Source organism: Pristiophorus japonicus, unplaced genomic scaffold (genome assembly GCF_044704955.1).
Source record: "Pristiophorus japonicus isolate sPriJap1 unplaced genomic scaffold, sPriJap1.hap1 HAP1_SCAFFOLD_586, whole genome shotgun sequence".
Classification (NCBI taxonomy): domain Eukaryota; kingdom Metazoa; phylum Chordata; class Chondrichthyes; family Pristiophoridae; genus Pristiophorus; species Pristiophorus japonicus.
Window position 1 is genome coordinate 72,519 of NW_027254495.1, and position 18,485 is coordinate 91,003.

At 52.9% G+C, this 18,485-nt stretch overlaps 4 non-coding genes across 4 annotated transcripts; all 4 read left to right on the top strand.

Moving 5' to 3' along the window:
• Window positions 1–851: 851 nt before the first annotated feature.
• Window positions 852–924, top strand: trnai-aau (transfer RNA isoleucine (anticodon AAU)). The gene has a single exon. It is a non-coding gene; the product is annotated as a tRNA-Ile (tRNA).
• A 3,008-nt stretch (window positions 925–3,932) lies between these two features.
• trnat-ugu (transfer RNA threonine (anticodon UGU)) lies at window positions 3,933–4,005 on the top strand. The gene has a single exon. It is a non-coding gene; the product is annotated as a tRNA-Thr (tRNA).
• A 1,329-nt stretch (window positions 4,006–5,334) lies between these two features.
• Window positions 5,335–5,408, top strand: trnat-agu (transfer RNA threonine (anticodon AGU)). The gene has a single exon. It is a non-coding gene; the product is annotated as a tRNA-Thr (tRNA).
• Window positions 5,409–6,275: 867 nt separating this feature from the next.
• On the top strand, window positions 6,276–6,348 carry trnan-auu (transfer RNA asparagine (anticodon AUU)). Its single transcript has one exon. It is a non-coding gene; the product is annotated as a tRNA-Asn (tRNA).
• The last annotated feature ends 12,137 nt before the right edge of the window (window positions 6,349–18,485 follow it).

Sequence of the window (18,485 nt, forward strand, 5' to 3'; positions counted from 1 at the left end):
TCCTTAACCGATAAGGGAATAAAGGGTTATGGGGAGCAGGCAGGGAAGTGGACCTGAGTCCATGATCGGATCAGCCATGATCGTATTAAATGGCAGAGCAGGCTCGAGGGGCTGAATGGCCTACTCTTGCTCCTATTTCTTATGTTCTTATCTCCCTCTCTTTCCCCTCCCGACTCTCTCTCACTCCTTCCCTCTCTTTCTCTGCTGTCCCTGTTTCCTCCTCCCAGTCTCCCCTTCTCCTCTCTCTCTCTCACTCCTTCCCTCTCTCTCCCACTCCTTCCCCTCTCGCCCTCCCCTTCCCCTCTCTCTTCCTCCCTGTCTTCCCTTCCCCTTCTCTCTCACTCCTTCCCCACTGTCTTCCCTTCCCCAGGCTCTCTCACTCCTTCCCCACTGTCTCCCCTTCCCCCTCTCTCTCACTCCTTCCACTCTCTCTTTTCCCTTTCCTGCTCCTTCCCCTGTCTTTCCTAAAGCAGGTGGCCCCATAGCTCAGGGGTTAGAGTACTGGTCATGTAAATCATTTAACCAAAAGTTGTGAGTGCAAATCTCACTTGGAGCTATTTAAAATCTCTCTCACTCCTTCTCCCTCTCTCCCCTGAACCACTCTTTCTCCTCTCTGCTGCTCTCTGTTTCCATCGCATTACGACCCGTTCTACATCTTTTTACCCCACTCTCTCATCCCTTCCCCTCTCTCTCCCCTTCCCCTTCCTCTCTCTCTCCCCTTCCCTCTCTCTCTCTCTCTCTCTCCCCTTCCCCTTCCTCTCTCTCCCCTTCCCCCTTTCTCTCCCCTTCTACGCTCTCTTTTCCCTTCCCCTCTCTTTCCTGCTCCTTCCCCTGTCTTTCACACAGCATGTGGCTCCATAGCTCAGGGGTTAGAGCACTGGTCTAATAAACCAGGTGTCGTGGGTTCGAATCGCACTGGGGCCTACTCAAAATTAGTTCAGTATTTAAATTCACAATCAATTATGCAGTGTTTTAATTATAAATATTAAACAGCTCTTAGGCTGACCCTGGAACAACAGGCTCCCTTCACGACCTGTTCTGCATCTTTTTACCTCCTCTCCCTTTCCTGCTATCTCGCTTTCCCCGTCTCTCACTCATTCCCCTCTCTCACCTTCTCCCCTCTCTTCTCCCTTTCTTTTCAGATTCACCCTCTCTCTCCCCTTCCCCTCTCTCCTTCCCCTGTCTCATTCTCCCCTTCCCCTCTCTCTCCTTTCTCCCCTTCCCCTCTCTCTCCTTCCCTTCTCTCCCCTTCCCTCTCTACTTTCATTCTCTCACACCTTCCATTCTCTCCCCTACCCACTCTCTCCCCTGCCCCCTCTCCCTTTTCACTCTCCCTCTCCCCGTCCCCTATCTTCCCTTCCCTCTCTCCTCTCTCTCACTTTTCACTTTCTTTTCAGATTCTCCCCATTCTCCCTCTCTCTCCCCTTCCTTTCTCTCTCCCCTGTCTCCTCCCTCTCTCGCCTTCCCATCTCTCCCCCCTTCCTCTCTCTCACTCCTTCCCTCTCTTTCCCCTTCCCCTCTCTCTCTCACTCCTTCCCCTCTCTCTCCTCCCCTTCCACACTCTCAATCTCCATTCCCTCCCTCTCTTTCCCCACACCCCTTTCTCTCTCCCCTTCCCCTCTCCCTCTCCCTCTCCCTCTCTCCCCTTCCCCTCTCTCTTTCTCCCTGTCTCCCCTTCCCCTTCTTTCGAACTCCTTCCCCACTCTCTCCCCTTACTCTCCCTCTCCCTCCCTTCCACACTCTCTCTCCCCCAACCTCTCTTTCCCCTCCCCCTCTCTCTTTTCCCTTCCTCCATCACTTCCTCCCTGACTCCCCATCCCCCTCTCTCTCACTCCTTCCCCACTGTCTCCCCATCCCCCTCTCTCTCACTCCTTCCCCTCTCTCTTTTCCCTTGCCTGCTCCTTCCCCTGTCTGCCCTAAGGCAGGTGGCTCCATAGCTCAGGGGTTGTGCGTTCAAATCTCACTGGGGCTTACTCAAAATTAGTTTACTATTTAAATTCCAGTCTTTCCCTCCTCCCTATTCTTTCCCACTTTTCAGATTCTCCCCCTGCCCCTCTCTCTCACCTTCCCTTTCCTCTCCAGCCCCCTCACCTCTCACTCGTTCATTCACCCCTCTCTCTCACTCCCCCTTCCCATTTCTCTCACACGCCTGCCTCTCTCTCACTCCTTCCCCCTCTCTCCCCTTAACCTCTCTTTCCATCGCATTACGACCCGTTCTACATCTTTTTACTCCCACTCTCTCCCCTTCCCCTCCATCTCTTTCCCCTTCCCCTTCCCTCTCATTCCCCTCCCCTCTCTCTCACCTTCCCCACTCTCTCCCATTCCCCTCCCTCTCTTTCCCCTTCCCCTCTCTCTCCCCTTCCCCTTCCTCTCTGTCCCCTTCCCCCTCTCTCTCACTCCTTCCACTCTCTCTTTTCCCTTCCCCTCTCTTTCTTGCTCCTTCCCCTGTCTTTCCCAGAGCAGGTGGCTCCATAGCTCAGTTTTGGTCTCCTAATCTGAGGAAGGACATTCTTGCTATTGAGGGAGTGCAGCGAAGGTTCACCAGACTGATTTCCGGGATGGCAGGACTGACATATGAGAAGAGACTGGATCAACTGGGCCTTTATTCACTGGAATTTAGAAGAATGAGAGGGGATCTCATAGCAAAGTATAAAATTCTGACGGGACTGGACAGGTTAGATGCAGGTAGAATGTTCCCGATGTTGGGGAAGTCCAGAACCAGGGGTCACAGTATAAGGGTAAGGAGTAAGCCATTTAGGACCGAGATGAGGAGAAACTTCTTCACTCGGAGAGTTGTAAACCTGTGGAATTCCCTGCCGCAGAGAGTTGTTGAGGCCAGTTCATTGGATATTTTCAAGAGGGAGTTAGATATGGCCCTTACGGCTAAAGGGATCAAGGGGTATGGAGAGAAAGCAGGAAAGGGGTACTGAGGGAATGTTCAGCCATGATCTTATTGAATGGTGGTGCAGGCTCGAAGGGCCGAATGGCCTACTCCTGCACCTACTTTCTATGTTTCTATGTTTCAGGGATTGGAGCACTGGTCTTGTAAACCAGGAGTCGTGAGTTTAAATCTCACTGGGGCCTACTCAAAATTAGCTCAGTATTTAAATTCACCGTCAATTAACAATGGGTTTAATTATAAATATTAAACAACTCCGAGACCGACCCTGGAACAACAGGCTCCCCTCACACCCTTCCCCCTCTCCTCTTCTCGTCTCTCTTACACTCTTTCTCTCCCCTTCCAGATCTCTCTCTGCCTTCCCCATTGTTATGTATATAAACCTGTAAATACCATGTCTAACCAGCAGAAGGCTCATCCCCTGGAGTCTCAATCCCTTGGGAGCACCTGTATATAAGGAGACCTCACAGGCTGGAGAGGCATTCTGAGATCTGTAATAACGGACTAGTCACACCTTACTTTGAGCTTGCAGTATCTATTCAAGTCATAACACCTCTCTCTCCCTTCCCCCTCTCTCTCCCCTTCCCCCTCTCTCTCCCCTTCCCTCCTCTCTCTCCCTCCCTTCCACTCTCTTCCTCCATGTCTCCCATTCCCCTCTCTCTCACTCCTTCCACTCTCTCTCCCCTTCCCCCTCTCTCTCCTCTTCCCCCTCTCTCCCCTTCCCTCCTCTCTCTCCCTCCCTTCCACTCTCTTCCTCCATGTCTCCCATTCCCCTCTCTCTCACTCCTTCCACTCTCTCTCCCCTTCCCACTCTCTCTCCCCTTCCCCTCTCTCTCTCACATCTTCCAATCTCTCTCCCCTTCCTTCTCTCTCTCTCCCCTTCCCCTCCCTCACACCTTCCCCCTCTCCCCTTCCCTCTCTCTCTCTCCCCATCCCCCTCTCTCCCTCCTTCCCCTCTCTCTCACTCCTTCCACTCTCTCTTTTCCCTTCCCCTCTCTTTCCTGCTCCTTCCCCTGTCTTTGCCAGCACACTTGGCTCCATAGCTCAGGGGTTAGAGCACAGGTCTTGTAAACCAGGGGTCATGAGTTTAAATCTCACTGGAGCCTATTTAAAATTAGCTCAGTATTTAAATTTGCTGTTAGTTAACAAGGTGTTTAATTATAAATATTAAACAGCTCTGTGACTGACCCGAGATCAACAGGCTCATTTCTCTTACACTCTTTCCCTCCCTTCCACAATCTGCATCTTTTTCTCCCTCTGTCTCTATCTCATTTTCCCCGTCTCTCACTCATTCCCCTCTCTCCCTTCCCACTCCCTCACCCCACCCTCTTTCCTTCCCCCTCACTCTCGATCCTTCTCCCTCGCTCTTCTCTCACTCCTTCCCTTCCTTCCACTCACTCTCCCCATCTGTTTCCTCTCTTTCCCTTCCCTGCCTCTGTCTCCCCTTTTCTCTCTCTCCTGCCTCTCTCTCTCTCTCCTTCCCTCTCTCTCCCCCCTTCCACTCTCTCTCTCCTTCCCTCTCTCACCCCATTCCCTCTCTCACTCCCTTCCCCTCGCTCTCTCCTCAGCTCCTTCCCCTGTCTTTCCCAGAGCAGGTGCCCTCCTGTCTCTCTCTCCTTTCCCTTTCCTTTGAGATTCTCCCCTTCTCCCTCTTCTTCCCCTCCCTCTCTTTCCCCTTCCCCTCTCTCTTCCCTCTTTCCTACTCCTTCCCCTCTCCCCGCCCTTCTACATTCTCCCTGCCTCTCTCTCTCCCCTTCCTCTCCCTGTCTCCCTTTCCCCCTCTCTCTCACTCCTTCCCCCCTCTCACCCCTTCCCCCTCTCTCTCACTCCTTCCCCCCTCTCTCTCCTTCCCCTCTCTCTCACTCCTCCCCCCTCTCTCCCCTTCTCCTTTCTCTCCCTTTCCCCCTCTTTCACTCCTTCCCATCTCTCCTTCCGCTCTCTCCCCTTCCCCTCTCTTTTGCACTCCTTCCCCCTCTCTTCCATTAATCTCTCTTTCCCCTTCCCTCGCTCTCTCCCCTGCCCCTCTCTCTTGCTCCCAGTCTCCACTTCCCTCTCTCTCACTCCTTCCCCTCCCCCTCTCTCCCCTTCCCCTCCCTCTCTTTCCCCTTCACCCTCTCTCTCCACTTCCCCTCTCTCTCACTCATTTCCCTCTCTCACACTCTCCCCTCACCATCTCTCCATCCCTCCTCTCCCTCTCTCTCCACCCTCTCTCCCCTTCCCCTTTCTCCACTTTCCCTCTCTCTCTCCCCTTCCACTCTCGACTTACCCACTCTTTCTCACTCCTTCCCTCTCTCTCCCATTAACTTCTCTTTCCCCTCCCTCTCTCTCCCCTGCACCTCCCCCCCGCCCTACTCTCTCCTCTCTCACTCCTTCCACTCTCTCTTTTCCCTTCCCCTCTCTTTCCTGCTCCTTCCCCTGTCTTCCCTAGGGCCGGTGGCTCCATAGCTCAGGGGTTAGAGCACTGGTTTAGTAAACCAGGGGTCGTGGGTTCAAATCTCACTGTGGGCCTGCTCAAAATTAGCTCAGTATTTAAATTTGCTGTTAGTTAACAAGGTGTTTAATTATAAATATTAAACAGCTCTGTGACTGACCCGAGATCAACAGGCTCATTTCTCTTGCACTCTTTGCCTCCCTTCCACATTCTGCATCTTTTTCTCCCTCTCTCTCTATCTCATTTTCCCCGTCTCTCACTCATTCCCCTCTCTCCCCTTCCCCCTCCCTCACCCCACCCACATTCCTTCCGCCTCACTCTCGATCCTTCTCCCTCGCTCTTCTCTCACTCCTTCCCCTCCTTCCACTCACTCTCCCCATCTGTTCCCTCTCTTTCCCTTCCCTGCCTCTGTCTCCCCTTCTCTCTCTCTCCTGCCTCTCTCTCTCTCTCCTTCCATCTCTCTCCCCTTCCACTCTCTCTCTCCTTCCCTCTCTCACCCCTTTCCCTCTCTCCCTCTCTTCCCCTCTCTCTCTCCCCAGCTCCTTCCCCTGTCTTTCCCAGAGCAGGTGCCCTCCTGTCTCTCTCTCCTTTCCCTTTCCTTTGAGATTCTCCCCTTCTCCCTCTTCTTCCCCTCCCTCTCTTTCCCCTTCCCCTCTCTCTCTTCCCTCTTTCCTACTCCTTCCCCTCTCTCCGCCCTTCTACATTCTCCCCGCCTCTCTCTCTCCCCTTCCTCTCCCTGTCTCCCTTCCCCCCTCTCTTTCACTCCTTCCCTCTCTCTCTCCCCTTCCCCTCCCTCTCTTTCCCCTTCTCCTCTCTCTCACTCCTTCCCCTCTCTCCCCTTCCCCTTCCTCTCGCTCCACTTCCCCTCTCTCTCACTCCTTCCACTCTCTCTTTTCCCATTCCTCTCTCTTTCCTGCTCCTTCCCCTGATTTTCCCAGAGTAGGTGGCTCCATAGCTCAGGGGTTAGAGCACTGGTCTATTAAACCAGGGGTCATGGGTTCAAATCTCACTGGGACCTATTTAAAATTAGCTCAGTATTTAAATTCACTGTCAATTAACAAGGGCTTTAATTATAAATATTAAACAGCCCGAAGACCGACCCTAGAACAACAAGCTTCACTCTCTCTCCCTTTTTCCCCACTCGGTCTCACTCCTTCACCCTCGTTTTCCCCTTCCCCTGTCTCATTCTCTCCTTCCCCTGTCTCATTCTCCCGTTCCCCTCTCTCTCCTCTCTCTACTTTCATTCTCTCACTCCTTCCCCTCTCTCTCCTTCCTCCTCTATCTACCCCCTCTCTCCCCTACCCCTCTCTCCCCTCCCCCTCTCTCCCCTGCCCCTTCTGCCTTTTCACTCTCCCTCTTCCCTTCCCCTATCCTCCCTCCCCTCTCTCCTCTATCTCACTTTTCCCTTTCTTTTCAGATTCTCCCCATTCTCCCTCTCTCTCCCCTTCCTTTCTCTCTCCCCTGTCTCCTCCCTCTCTCGCCTTCCCATTTCTCTCCCCTTCCCGTCTCTCACTCCTTCCCCTCTCTCCCCTTCCTCTCCCTCTCTTTCCCCTTCCACCTCTCTCTCACTCCTTCCACTCTCTCTTTTCCCTTCCCCTCTCTTTCCTGTTCCTTCTCCTGTCTTTTTTAAAATAGGTGGCTCCACAGCTCAGGGGTTAGAGCACTGGTTTTGTAAACCAGGGGTTGTGGGTTCAAATCTCACTGGGACCGACTGAAAATTAACTCAGTATTTAAATTCATCTTTCTTTGCCTCTGTTCCTTCCTCCTGTGTCTCTCTCTCTCTCTTTTCCCTTTCCTTTCAGATTGTCTCTCTCTCTCCCTTTCTCACTCCTTTCCCCCTTCTCTCTCTCCTTTCCCCCTCCCAGTCTCCCCTTTCCCCTCTCTCTCATTTCTTCCCCTTTCTCTCGCTCTTTCCCCTTCCCCTCCCTATCTGACTCCTTCCCTTCTCTCCCCCCTTCTACTCTCTCTCTCCCCGTCCCTTCCCTCTCTTTCCTCTCCCCATCCCTCTCTCTCATTCCTTCCCCCTCTCTCCCACTCCTCTGTCACACTCTCTCTCTCCGTTCCCTCCCTCTCTTTCCCGACCCCACTCTCTTTCTCCCCTTCCCCCACTCTCTCACTCCTTCCCCATTCTCTACCCCCCCCCCTCCACACTCTCTCTCCCCGTCCCCTAACCCCCTCTTTTCCCTCCCGTCTCTCTCTCTCTCCTTCCCATCTTTCACCCTTCCCCTCCTCTCTCTTTCCCCTTCCCCCTCTCTCTCACCCCTTCCCCTCCTCTCTCTTTCCCCTTCCCCCTCTTTCTCACTCTTTCCACTCTCTCTTTTCCCTTCCTCTCCCTTTCCTGCTCCTTCCCCTGATTAACCTGTGTCTTTCTGAATGTAGATTTATCCTGTCCTTCAGGATTCTGTCAATGTTCAGGGATGAATCACCGAGAATGATTATTCGGGCCCCACCTCCTTGTTAACAATAGTAAGATGCAAACAGGAGCTGGTGTTACAGGTGGCTCCATAGCTCAGGGGTTAGAGCACTGGTCTTGTAAACCAGGGGTCGTCAGTTCAGATCTCACTGGGACCGACTCAAAATGAGTTTAATTTTTAAGTTTGATGTCAGTTAACAAGGTCTTCAATTATAAATATTAAACAGCTCGAAGGCTGATCCTGGATCAACAGGCTCATTTCTCTTCCACTCTCTCTCCCCTTCCAAATCTCTCTCTCCCTTCCCCATTCTACATAAATTTCTCACTCTCTCGCAATCTCCTTTTCTCCGTCTCTCACTCATTCCCCTCTCTTCCTTTCCCCCTCCCTCCCCCACCCTCTTTCCCTTCCCTGCCTCTGTCTCCCCTTCTTTCTCTCTCCTGCCTCTCTCTCTCTCCTTCCCTCTATCACTCCTTTCCCTCTCTCCCTCCCTTCCACTCTCCCTCCCTTCCACTCTCTCTCTCCCCAGCTCCTTCCCCTGTCTTTCCCAGAGCAGGTGCCCTCCTGTCTCTATCTCTCCTTTCCCTTTCCTTTGAGATCCTCCCCTTCTCTCTCTTCTTCCCCTCCCTCTCTTTCCCCTTCCCCTCTCTCTTCTATCTTTCCAACTCCTTCCCCTCTCCTCCCCCTTCTTCATTCTCCCCGCCTCTCTCTCTCCCCTTCCTCTCCCTGTCTCCCCTTCCCCCTCACTCTCACTCCTTTCCCCCTCTCTCCCCTTCCCCTCTCTTTCGCACTCCTTCCCCCTCTCTTCCCTTAACCTCTCTTTCCCCTTCCCTCGCTCTCTCCCCTGCCCCTCTCTTTCTCCCAGTCTCCACTTCCCTCTCTCTCTCACTCCCTTCACTTTCCCTCTCTCTCTCTCTCCCCTTCCACTCTCGACTTACCCACTCTTTCTCACTCCTTCCCTCTCTCCCCTTAACTTTTCTTTCCCCTCCCTCTCTCTCTCCCCTTCCCCTCCCTCTCTCTCCCCTTCCCCCTCTCTCTCACTTCTTTCACTCTTTCTTTTACCTTCCCCTGTCCTTTAAAAAACAGGTGGCTCCATAGCTCAGGTGTTAGAGCACTGGTCTTGTTTGTATACCTGGAGTTGTAAGTTCAAATCTTGCTAGGGTCTACTCAAAATTAGTTTAGTATTTAAATACCAGTCTCTCCCTCCTCCCTATTCTTTTCAGATTCTCCCCCAACCCCTCTCTCTCACTTTCCCTTTCCCTCACCTCTCACTCGTTTGTTTGCCTCTCTCTCTCCCCTTCTCCGATCTGTTTCACTCCTTCCCCTCTCTCTCTCTCCCCGCCCCTTCCACACTTTCTCTCACTCCCACTTCCCATTTCTCTCACACGCCTGCTTCTCTCTCACTCCTTCTCCCTCTCTCCCCTAACCACTCTTTCTCCTCTCTGCTGCTCTCTCTTTCCATCGCATTACGACCCGTTCGACATCTTTTTACCCCACTCTCTCCCATTCCCCTCCCTCTCTTTCCCCTTCCCCTCTCTCTCTCCCCTTCCCCTTCCTCTCTCTCCCCTTCCCTCTCTCTCTCCCATTCTACTCTCTCGTTTCCCTTCCCCTCTCTTTCCTGCTCCTTCCCCTGTCTTTGCCAGTACACTTGGCTCCATAGCTCAGGGGTTAGAGCACTGGTCTCGTAAATCTCACTGGGGCCTATTTAAAATTAGCTCAGTAGTTAATTCACCGTCAATTAACAAGGGGTTTAATTATAAATATTAAACAGCTCCGAGACCAACCCTGGAACAACAGGCTCCCCTCACACCCTTCTCCCTCTCCTCTTCTCATCTCTCTTACACTCTCTCTCTCCCTTCCCCATCATGACCCGTTCTACATCTTTTTACCCCTCTCTCCCTTTCCCACTATCTCGCTTTCCCCATCTCTCACTCATTCCCCTCTCTCTCCCCTTCCCCTCCCTCTCTTTCACCTTCCCCCTCTCTCTCACATCTTCCCCTCTCTCTCACCTGTTCCTTCTCTCTCCTCTACCCATTTCCTCGCCTCACTCTCCCCTTCCCTTCTCTCTCTCCTTTCCCTCTCTCTCTCCCTCCCTCTCTCCCTTTCCCCTCCCTCTCCTCTTCCCCTCTCTCTCTCTCTCCTTCGCCTCTCCCTCCCCTTCCCCACTCTCTCCCCTTCCCCCTCACTGTCCCCTTCTCCCCCTTCTCTCCCCTTCCCCCTCACTCTCCCCTTCCACTCTCTCTCTCCCCTTCCCCTCCCTCTCTCCCCATCTCCTCTCTCTCCTTTCCCATCTCTCTTCTTCCCCTGTCTCTCCCCTTCCCCCCTCTCTTCACCCCTTCCTCCCTCTCTCCCCTTCCCCTCTCTCTCTCCCCTTCCCCCCTCTCTCTCCCCTTACCCCCTCTCTCTCTCCTTCCCCACTCTCTCCCTTCCCCCTCACTCTCCCCTTCCACTCTCTCTCTCCCCTTCACCCCTCTCTCTCCCCTTTCCCTCTATCACTCCCCATTCCCTCTCTCTCCTTCCCCTCTCTCTCCTTCCCTTCTCTCACCCCTTCCCCCCCTCTCCCCTTCCCCCCTCTCTCCTCTTCCCCACTTTCTCCCCATCCCCCTCTCTCTCTCCCCTTCCCCCTCTCTCTCCCCCCTTCCCCCTCTATCTCTCCGCTTCCCTCTCTATCTCTATCTCTCCCCTTCCCCTCTCACTCACTCCTTCCCCTCTCCCTTTTCATTTTCTTCCCTCCTCTCTCTCTCCTCCCTCTCCTTCTCCCTCCCCTCCCCTGTCTCCAATCTTCTCCCTCCTCCCTTTCTCTCTTCCCCTCGCTCTCACTCTTCCCCTTTCCTATTAGACTCTCCCCCTCTGTCCGGTTCGCCCCTCTCTCCCATACTCCCTCTCTCCCATACCCACTCTCTCCCCACTCTCTCCCCCCTCTCTCCTCTTCCCCCACTCTCTCTCCCCTTCCCCCCTCCCTCCCCCTTGCCCCCTCTCCCCTTCCCACTCTGAAACACTTGTTTCCCCGTCTCTTGTTCCTACCCCTCTCTCCCTTCCCCCTCCCTCGCCTCACCCTCTCTCCTTCCCACTCTCTCCCCGTCTCCTCCCTCTCTTTCCTCTCTCTGTAGCGGGTGGTTTGGGGGTCAGGTTGACCTCTGAGCTTCTGAGTGGCTCGAATAGCTCCCACTCCCTCGATTCTAGACCCTGGGTTTATTGAGGGATGTGACAAAGTACAACAACAACTGGTTTTGGTGCAAGAAACTGTGATTTTATTCCAGAAAGAAAGTTACAATATTCAGTGAATGTCAAAATCTCGCAATCTCAAAATGGGGAAGACTTTAATACGTACACAAGAAGAGATACAGCAGAAGAACACCTCCCACCTCCCTGTCCCACTCTCGAGCTAAGTTCGACTCTGGGGTAACAGGGATAATGCTCCCCAATCCTTCCTTTGACAGTTGACGGTGGTTTGTGATTTCGGGGTTCGCTGGGCCTGGCAGGTTCTGCTTGCCGTACCCTGAACGTAGTCGAGGCCTTCTTACCGAGTTTTCTTCAGTTGGGTTGTGTCCGCTGATGCGGTCGGGTGCGTTTTGCATCTATGGGGTAAGTGCCCACTTTTCTCTTGCAGAGATCGAGTTTTGGGTTACTTTAGGTCAAGTTTTGCCCGTCGGTAGGTCAGGAACAGATTGTAGAGTGGAAAACCTTCGAATCTCCGGTTTTCTTCCGACTTGGTTCTGGTCGGAATCTGTCGGTCCGGTGTCTCAATATTACCAAGTTGGTTCTTGGTAATGGTTCATTGATGATTTCGTCAGGCTCTTGATGCCGTGACGTGTCCGATGATGCCGGGGATCACTGAAGGCCAACTTCTTCTGTCTTCGCGATGGTGGTCTGTGGTAGAAACATAGAAACATAGAAAATAGGTGCAGGAGTAGGCCATTCAGCCCTTCGAGCCTGCACCGCCATTCAATAAGATCATGGCTGGTCATTCCCTCAGTACCCCTTTCCTGCTTTCTCTCCATATCCCTTCATCCCTTTAGCCGTAAGGGCCATATCTAACTCCCCCTTGAATATATCCAATGAACTGGCCTCAACAGCTCTCTGCGGCAGGGAATTCCACAGGTTAACAACTCTCTGAGTGAAGAAGTTTCTCCTCATCTCGGTCCTAAATGGCATACCCTTTACCCTTAGACTGTGTCCCCTGGTTCTGGACTTCCCCAACATCGGGAACATTCTTCCCGCATCTAACCTGTCCAGTCCCGTCAGAATTTTATATGTTTCTATGAGATCCCCTCTCATCCTTCTAAACGCCAGTGAATAAAGGCCCAGTCAATCCAGTCTCTCTTCATATGACAGTCCAGCCATCCCGGGAATCAGTCTGGTGAACCTTCGCTGCACTCCCTCAACAGCAAGAACATCCTTCCTCAGATTAGGAGACCAAAACTGTACACAATACTCCAGGTGAGGTCTCACTAAGGATCCTGTACAATTGCAGTAAGACCTCCCTGCTCCTATACTCAAATCCCCTAGCTACGAAGCCAACATACCATTTGTCCACTCTCCCTCCCCGTCCCCAGACAAACCTCCCTCTCACTCTCCCCGACAAACCTCCCTCTCACTCTCCCCGACAAACCTCCCTCTCACTCTCCCTGAAAAACCTCCCTCTCACTCTCCCCGACAAACCTCCCTCTCACTCTCCCCGACAAACCTCCCTCTCACTCTCCTCGACAAACCTCCCTCTCACTCTCCTCGACAAACCTCCCTCTCACTCTCCCCGACAAACCTCCCTCTCACTCTCCCCGACAAACCTCCCTCTCACTCTCCCCGACAAACCTCCCTCTCACTCTCCCCGACAAACCTCCCTCTCACTCTCCCCGACAAACCTCCCTCTCACTCTCCCCGATAAACCTCCCTCTCACTCTCCCCTACAACCCTCCCTCTCACTCTCCCCGACAAACCTCCCTCTCACTCTCCCCGACAAACCTCCCTCTCACTCTCCCCGACAAACCTCCCTCTCACTCTCCCCGACAAACCTCCCTCTCACTCTCCCCGACAAACCTCCCTCTCACTCTCCCCGACAAACCTCCCTCTCACTCTCCCCGACAAACCTCCCTCTCACTCTCCCCGACAAACCTCCCTCTCACTCTCCCCGACAAACCTCCCTCTCACTCTCCCCGACAAACCTCCCTCTCACTCTCCCCGACAAACCTCCCTCTCACTCTCCCCGACAAACCTCCCTCTCACTCTCCCCGACAAACCTCCCTCTCACTCTCCCCTACAACCCTCCCTCTCACTCTCCCCGACAAACCTCCCTCTCACTCTCCCCGACAAACCTCCCTCTCACTCTCCCTGACAAACCTCCCTCTCACTCTCCCCGACAAACCTCCCTCTCACTCTCCCCGACAAACCTCCCTCTCACTCTCCCCGACAAACCTCCCTCTCACTCTCCCTGACAAACCTCCCTCTCACTCTCCCCGACAAACCTCCCTCTCACTCTCCCCGACAAACCTCCCTCTCACTCTCCCCGACAAACCTCCCTCTCACTCTCCCTGACAAACCTCCCTCTCACTCTCCCCGACAAACCTCCCTCTCACTCTCCCCGACAAACCTCCCTCTCACTCTCCCCGACAAACCTCCCTCTCACTCTCCCCGACAAACCTCCCTCTCACTCTCCCCTACAACCCTCCCTCTCACTCTCCCCGACAAACCTCCCTCTCACTCTCCCCGACAAACCTCCCTCTCACTCTCCCTGACAAACCTCCCTCTCACTCTCCCCGACAAACCTCCCTCTCACTCTCCCCGACAAACCTCCCTCTCACTCTCCCCGACAAACCTCCCTCTCACTCTCCCTGACAAACCTCCCTCTCACTCTCCCCGACAAACCTCCCTCTCACTCTCCCCGACAAACCTCCCTCTCACTCTCCCCGACAAACCTCCCTCTCACTCTCCCTGACAAACCTCCCTCTCACTCTCCCCGACAAACCTCCCTCTCACTCTCCCCGACAAACCTCCCTCTCACTCTCCCCGACAAACCTCCCTCTCACTCTCCCCGACAAACCTCCCTCTCACTCTCCCCGACAAACCTCCCTCTCACTCTCCCCGACAAACCTCCCTCTCACTCTCCCCGACAAACCTCCCTCTCACTCTCCCCGACAAACCTCCCTCTCACTCTCCCCGACAAACCTCCCTCTCACTCTGCCCCCACCCCCCGCCAGTAACCAAGGCCTGTCACCGCCCGAAGCTCTCCTGCAGCCGCCACCCACCGATGACCCAAACCTCGCCGACCGCGGTATAATTGAGTGCGACAATCCGCAGAGAGCCTGGGCCCGCCCCAGGCCGCTCCTAACCCGCGGTGTCAGTGAGTGAGACAGTCCGCAGGGAGCTGTGAATAACCTACTGACTGAAAAACAGGGCCTCAATTATACTTTGAGAGGCTCCTAATCTACGCACCAACTCGAGCCGGGTTCCTTGTTTCAGTTTTGCCGGGCTCGTTAAGTCTTGGCAGGTTCGTTACTGGTAACTTGATTGAAAATGTGTCAATTGTTGAAATTATCTTTGGTTTTGGGTCATAGAAACATAGAAACATAGAAAATAAGTGCAGGAGTAGGCCATTCGGCCCTTCGAGCCTGCACCACCATTCAACAAGATCATGGCTGATCATTCCCTCAGTACCCCTTTCCTGCTTTCTCTCCATACCCCTTCATCCCTCGATCCAGTCTCTCCTCATATGTCAGTCCAGCCATCGCTGGAATCAGTCTGGTGAACCTTCGCTGCACTCCCTCAATAGCAAGAATGTCCTTCCTCAGATTACGAGTCCAAAACTGAACACAATATTCCAGGTGAGGCCTCACTCAGGCCCTGTACAACTGCAGTAAGACCTCCCTGCTCCTATACTCATTTCCCCTCGCTTTGAAGGCCAACATACCATTTGCCTTCACAATTTGTTGGAGTTAGTTTCTGGTGTCGAGTTGTCTGCCTGGGTCCCAGCTTTCTATGCAGGCCGGAAAGGTGATTCGTATTATGCATGTGTTGCATGGGTTTTTGTGCTTGGATTGAAACTGTACTTTCCTTTGATCGATTGTTGAAATGTAAATGTCTTGTCGGGGGCAGGTTTCGAGGGTAAACAGTTCCCCAGACAATTTGATGAGCTCCAATCTCCCCAGACAGCTTGATTAGCTCCAATATCCAAACTGGCCTTTCAGAGTTTGAATCTACCCCGGGAGGAGGAATTTCTTCTCTCAGAGGGTTGTAAATCTGTGGAATTCGCTGCCTCAGAGAGCTGTGGAAGCTGGGTTATTGAATAAATTTAAGACAGAGATAGACAGTTTCTGAACCGATAAGGGGATAAGGGGTTACGGGGAATGGGCAGGGAAGTGGACCTGAGTCCATGATCGGATCAGCCATGATCGTATTTAATGGCGAATCAGGCTCCAGGGGCCGTATGGCCTACTCTTGCTCCTATTTCTTATGCCCTCAATCTCTTTCCCCTCCCACCTCTCTCTCACTCCTTTCCTCTTTCTCTCCACTGTCCCTGTTTCCTCCTCCCAGTCTCCCCTTCTCCTCTCTCTCTCTCTCTCTCACTCCTTCCCCTTCTCTCCCACTCCTTCCCTTCTCTCTCCTCCCCTTCCACACTCTAAATCTCCATTCCCTCCCTCTCTTTCCCCACGCCCCTTTCTCTCTCCCCTCCCCTCCCCCTCTCCCTCTCCCTCTCCCCTTCCCCTCTCTCTTCCTCCCTGTCTTCCCTTCCCCTTCTCTCTAACTCCTTCCCCACTGTCTGCCCTTCCCCCTCTCTCTCACTCCTTTCACTCTCTCTTTTCCCTTTCCTGCTCCTTCCCCTGTTTTTCCAAAAGCAGGTGGCCCCATGGCTCAGGGGTTAGAGTACTGGTCATGTAAATTATTTAACCAAAAGTCATGAGTTCAAATCTCACTTGGAGCTATTTAAAATTAGCCCAGTGTTTCAATTAACAAGTGTTGAATTATAAATATTACAGCTCCGAGACAGACTCTGGAACAACAAGCTCCCCTTCCAAATCTCTCTCTCCCTTCCCCATCATGACCTGGTCTGCATCTTTTTACCCCGATCTCGCTTTCCCCGTCTCTCACTCATTGCCCTCTCTCACACTCTCCCCTCGCCCTCTCTTCATCCCCCCTCTCCCTCTCTCCCCTACCCTCTCTCTCCACCCTCTCTCCCCTTCCCCATTCTCCACTTTCCCTCTCTCTCTCCCCTTCCACTCTCGACTTACCCACTCTTTCTCACTCCTTCCCTCTCTCTCCCCTTAACTTCTCTTTCCCCTCCCTCTCTCTCCCCTACATCTCCCCCCCGCCGCCCCTCTCTCTCCTCTCTCACTCCTTCCCCTCTCTCTCTTCCCTTCCTCACTCTCTCCCCTTCCCCCTCTCTCTCACTCCTTCCACTCTCTCTTTTCCCTGCCCCTCTCTTTCCTGCTCCTTCCCCTGTCTTTATCAGCATACTTGGCTCCGTAGTTCAGGGGTTAGAGCACTGGTCTCATAAACAGGTGTCGTGAGTTCAAAGTTCACAGGGGCCTACTCAAAATTAGCTCAGTGTTTAAATTCACCTCAATTAATATGGGGTTTAATTATAAATATTAAACAGCGCTGAGACCGACCCTGGAACAACAGGCTCTCATCTCTCTCTCCCTTCCCCATCATGCCCTGTTCTACATCTTTTTCCCACTATTTCGCTTTCCCCGTCTCTCACTCATTCCCCTCTCTCACCCTCTCCCTGTCCCCTCCCTCCTCTCTCTCTTCTCCCTTTCTTTTCAGATTTTCCCTCTCTCTCCCCTTCCCCGCTCGGTCTCACTCCTTCACCCTCTCTTTCCCCTTCCCCTCTCTCTCCTTCCCCTGTCTCATTCTCCCCTTCCCCTCTCTCCTTCCCCCTCTGCCTTTTCACTCTCCCTCTTCCCTTCCCCTATCTTCCCTCCCCTCTCTCCTCTCTCTCACTTTTCCCTTTCTTTTCAGATTCTCCCCATTCTCCCTCTCTCTCCCCTTCCTTTCTCATTCCCCTGTCTCCTCCCTCTCTCGCCTTCCCATCTCTCTCCCACTCCTTCCCTCACTCTCCCTTCCCCCTCTCTCTCACTCCTTCCACTCTCTCTTTTCCCTTCCCGTCTCTTTCCAGTTCCTTCTCCTGTCTTTTTTAAAGCAGGTGACTCCATACCTCAGGGGTTAGAGCACTGGTTTTGTAAACCAGGGGTTGTGAATTCAAATCTCACTGGGGCCGATTCAAAGTTAGTTCAGTATTTAAATTCACTGTCAATTAACAAGGGCTTTAATTATAAATATTAAACAACTATGAGACTGACCCTGAAACAACAGGCTCCCCTCTCCTCTTCTCATCACTCTTCCCTTCCAAATCTCTCTCTCCCTTCCCCTTCTACATCTATTTCCCACTCTCTCGCTTTCCCCGTCTCTCACTCATTTCCCTCTCCCCTCCCTCCTCTCTCTCTTCTCCCTTTCTTTTCAGATTCTCTATCTCTCTCCCCTTCCCCGCTCGGTCTCACTCCTTCACCCTCTCTTTCCCCTTCCCCTCTGTCTCTCCGTCCCCTGTCTCATTCTCCCCTTCCCCTCTCTCTCCTCTCTCCCCTTCCCCTCTCTCTCCTCTCTCCCCTGCCCATTCTCTCCCCTCCCCCACCCACTCTCTCCCCTTCCCCAATTCTCCCCATTCTCCCTCTCTCTCCCCTTCCTTTCTCATTCCCCTGTCTCCTCCCTCTCTCGCCTTCCCTCTCTCTCCCCTTCCCCCCCTCTCTCACTCCTTCCACTCTCTCTTTTCCCTTCCCCTCTCTTTCCTGTTCCTTCTCCTGTCTTTTTTAAAGCAGGTGGCTCCATAGCTCAGGGGTTATGAGTTCAAATCTCACTGGGGCCTAATCAAAGTTAGCTCACTTTAATTCACTGTCAATTAACAAGGGCTTTAATTATAACTATTAAACAGCTCTGAGACTGAACCAGAAACAAAGTTAGTGTTGTGTTTAAATTCACTGTCCATCATCCTTTGCTTCTCTCTCTCTCCTCCCTTTCAGATTGTTCCCCTATCTCTCTCTCGATAGAAAATAGGTGCAAGAGTCGCCCCTTTGAGCCTACTCTCTCCTTCCTCTTCCTCATTCAATGAGTTCATAGCTAAACATGCAACTTCAGTACCCCATTCCTGCTTTCTCGCCATACCCCTTGATCCCCCTCGTAGTAAGGACTTCATCTAACTCCTTTTTGAATATATTTAGTGAATTGGCCTCAACTACTTTCTGTGGTAGAGAATTCCACAGGTTCACCACTCTCTGGGTGAAGAAGTTTCTCCTCATCTCGGTCCTAAATGTCTTACCCCTTATCCTTAGACTGTGTCCCCTGGTTCTGGAGTTCCCCAACATCGGGAACATTCTTCCTGCATCTAACCTGTCTAAACCCGTCAGAATGTTATATGTTTCTAAGAGATCCCCTCTCATTCTTCTGAACTCCAGTGAATAAAGGCCCAGTCGATCCAGTCTTTCTTGATATGTCAGTCCCGCCATCCCGGGAATCAGTCTGGTGAACCTTCGCTGCACTTCCTCAATAGCAAGAACATCCTTCCTGAAATTCGGAGGCCAAAATTGTCCACAATACTCCAGGTGTGGCCTCACCAAGGCCCTGTACAACTGTAGTAACACCTCCCTGCCCCTGTACTCAAATCCCCTCGCTATCTTACTCCTTCTCCCTCTTTCCCCTTAACCTCTCTTTCCCCACCCCACTCTCTCTCTCCCCTGCTCCCTCTCTCTTCCTCTGT